At 33.8% G+C, this 2,902-nt stretch overlaps 1 protein-coding gene across 10 annotated transcripts in view; it reads left to right on the plus strand.

The window, feature by feature from the left end:
* Nucleotides 1-465: 465 nt before the first annotated feature.
* Nucleotides 466-2,902, plus strand: part of Vrk2 (VRK serine/threonine kinase 2) — a 50,284-nt gene continuing 47,847 nt past the window's right edge. For 8 of the 10 annotated variants that reach the window (XM_029553999.1, XM_029554000.1, XM_029554001.1 and 5 more), the window contains exons 1-2: nt 468-531; nt 2,015-2,102. The gene's annotated coding sequence lies outside the window, so the exon portion shown is untranslated. Of the gene's footprint in view, nt 532-2,014; nt 2,103-2,902 lie in introns of all 10 variants that reach the window. The other 2 variants (XM_029554004.1, XM_029553998.1) reach the window with 2 other exon arrangements.

Below are 2,902 nucleotides of genomic sequence, written 5' to 3' on the forward strand. Positions count from 1 at the left end.
CCCTCTTTTTGGATAATGAGGTCCTTAAGTGAGGCCTAGCCTGTTTGTGCCCTCTGCGCCCAGCAAGTAAGTAGAATGCAGTAGCTATTTAGTAAAGTATGAGGTACAAGTGAACCCCCAGGGTACTTTCAGTGTGTCTGCCTTGAAGTACATGTTGGTATACAGTTGGTGTATATTTCTATATACAGTTCTGAGTGCTTTTAATAAGTGCTTTCCAGAAGACAGCTTTCATATGTAAGACTATATTTAGGATAGTGATACAATATGTTGTTTAAAATGAGACCTTTCAAGCTTATTTAGTTTTTAGTAGAAATCTGGTGCCTGTGTTTTATGAAGAACAATTCTATAACTATTATATGTTTTACATACATATGCTTATATTTTCACAATTGAATTATAATTCATTCCATGTTTAGGATGAGCTTTTTCCTAGTGGGACTAATTATTATTTTCTTTCATAGGAATATCAAGAAAATGGCCCATTATTTTCAAAGCTTAAATTTTATCAGAGAGCTGCAAAAAAAGAATATAGTAAGTAAAAGTAGCAAAGCCAGCTAGTTCCATATATATTCTTGCTGAAGTGAGTGTTAATATTTTGGTCTTTTTCTGATGTTCTGGAAAATTTTTTTCCATAAGAAATTTTATTGTAAAGTGATATAGTTAACTGTTATAACATATAAAAGCAAGACAGATGGTATGCAAATCTTGATATGGCACACATAATGGGTTATGTATTTTAAGTCAAAGTTGTTTCTACTGCTTTATATAACATTTTGACTTGTTGAGTTATCAAGAAGAGTTGTCTAACCATATCATAGGATGAAATTAAAGATACATTTAGATAGGGGGCTATAGTGGAAAGCCATTAATGTAGGTAGAAGATATATACATGAAGGGAGGGTTGCAAAATGGATTAAAGTATGCAGAAATGATTAATATTGAGATATTTAAGGAAATAGTTAAACAGTAAATGTTGGTACGTCATTTGGAACTGGTTACAATACATAAGAACTAGTCGTTGGGGATTTGAGAAGTTAAAAGTAAAAGAGTTTATAAGGACTGACTTACACAGGCAGGCTAAGTAAAACACTGGAAGTTGGTAGGAGTCATAAGGACTAGTGCGGTCAAGGTCCTTCATGTCTTGTTTAGGAAGAAGAATGATGGGTCTAGCTTGAATGATTAACTTTGCTTTCCTTAATAAAGCTTCCTAAACATTAAGACCTTAGTCTTCACTAAGTGCTGAAACTGTGTCAGAGTGACAAATAGAATCCATTAAACTTGACTGTTTTATCAGGAGAGCTGTCTTAAACATGAGACACATGGCAGAAAAGTGAAAACAGTGATTGAACTGCCTGATTGTTTAGTTGGATTAAACCATTCAATTATGAATTATTTTGTAAACTAAGTTTAATTGAAACAGTTACTTCCTATAGCAACTTTAGAGTCCGATGATTTTTCTACTCAGTTTGTTTTTTTTTTGGACTATCATGGTTTTAGATTTGCAAATACAGGTAGTTGGTGGGGGTGAAGGGGTGGGCGTAGAGCCATCTCTGTACTGACTTTGCAGTCAGCATACATCGTTGCATTTAGAAATTTAGCTAGCATGTAATGAATTTTTTTCATGAGTAGAAATAGTTGTGAGTGATACCAATGCCCTTTATAAGACAGTGACTTTAATGGTACTGCTGCTTTAGTTTAAAAACAGGTAGTTTTGTGTTAACTACAGTGATAACAAATAGCTTGAGGCCTTTAGGCAGGTATATTGATTTTTAAAAGTTTTTATTTTCTTAGAAGTTTTAATTACTATTTTCCTTAACTAATTAAGTTTTAGCATTTATGCAAAGGTGAAAATATCTTTCTAAAAATATGAATCATATTCTTGTTATATCGTTTTTATTTTCTTAGAAGTTTTAATTACCATTTTGATTAACTAATTAAGTTTTAGCATTTACGCAAAGGTAAAAATACCTTTCTAAAAATATGAATCATATTCTTGTTACATTTTTCTTTGTAGTCAGGAAGTGGATAGAACGGAAACAACTCGATTATTTAGGAATTCCTGTGTTTTATGGATTTGGTCTGACTGAATTCAAAGGAAGAAGGTAAAAGCAAATTATAATCACATTAAATTATGCGATCAATTATTATAATCAAATAACTATTCCTATGTGATCTGTTTAGCATCTTTTTTCCTGTAACAAAGTACCCCAAACATAATATTTTGGTTTCTGAGAGTCAGGAGTCCCCAGGTGACTTGTCTGCATGGCTCTAGGTTAGTGTCTTTCTGGAGAATGTAGTCAGCTGTCTGTCAGGCCACAGTCACCTCAGGGTTCTACCAGCGAAGAGTCTGCTTCCAAAGTCACACATATGACTGTTCATAGGGTGAAGGTCTCTTGAACACTCTGCCTGAGTGTTTATAAGGAAATGGTGGCTTTCACCTTAGCAAATAATTAAAAGAAAGAGGGAGAGCATGCACAAGAGGGTCTGCAAGCTGGTGGTCATGATCTTTCCTCCTAATCTAGTCTTAGAAGTGGTACCCTGTCACATCACCTACCTTTTTTGCTAGAAGCCAATCACTAGGTTCACCTGAGAGATAGGAGAGAATCTCCATCTTGAGGAAGGACACAGCAAGGAGTTTATGTAGAAATATTTTTAAATGTTGTTGATTACAACATACACAAATTCATTAATGGCAACTTAACAAAAAGTTACTTATTATGCACCCATTTTATTCTTCCAGGGAATTTGATACATGCACCCCAAATTGTTATTTTTAGATGGATGATATTTCTGTTTTACATATGAGAAAATAGGCTTGTTGTCAGCCCTTTGTTCAAATTGTCTTTAAATAGTGTAAACAAGTGAACTGCTTCAAATAGGGCATCAAATGGACTTTTGAATC

Source organism: Nannospalax galili, unplaced genomic scaffold (assembly GCF_000622305.1).
Source record: "Nannospalax galili isolate Female #2095 unplaced genomic scaffold, S.galili_v1.0 scaffold2925, whole genome shotgun sequence".
Classification (NCBI taxonomy): domain Eukaryota; kingdom Metazoa; phylum Chordata; class Mammalia; order Rodentia; family Spalacidae; genus Nannospalax; species Nannospalax galili.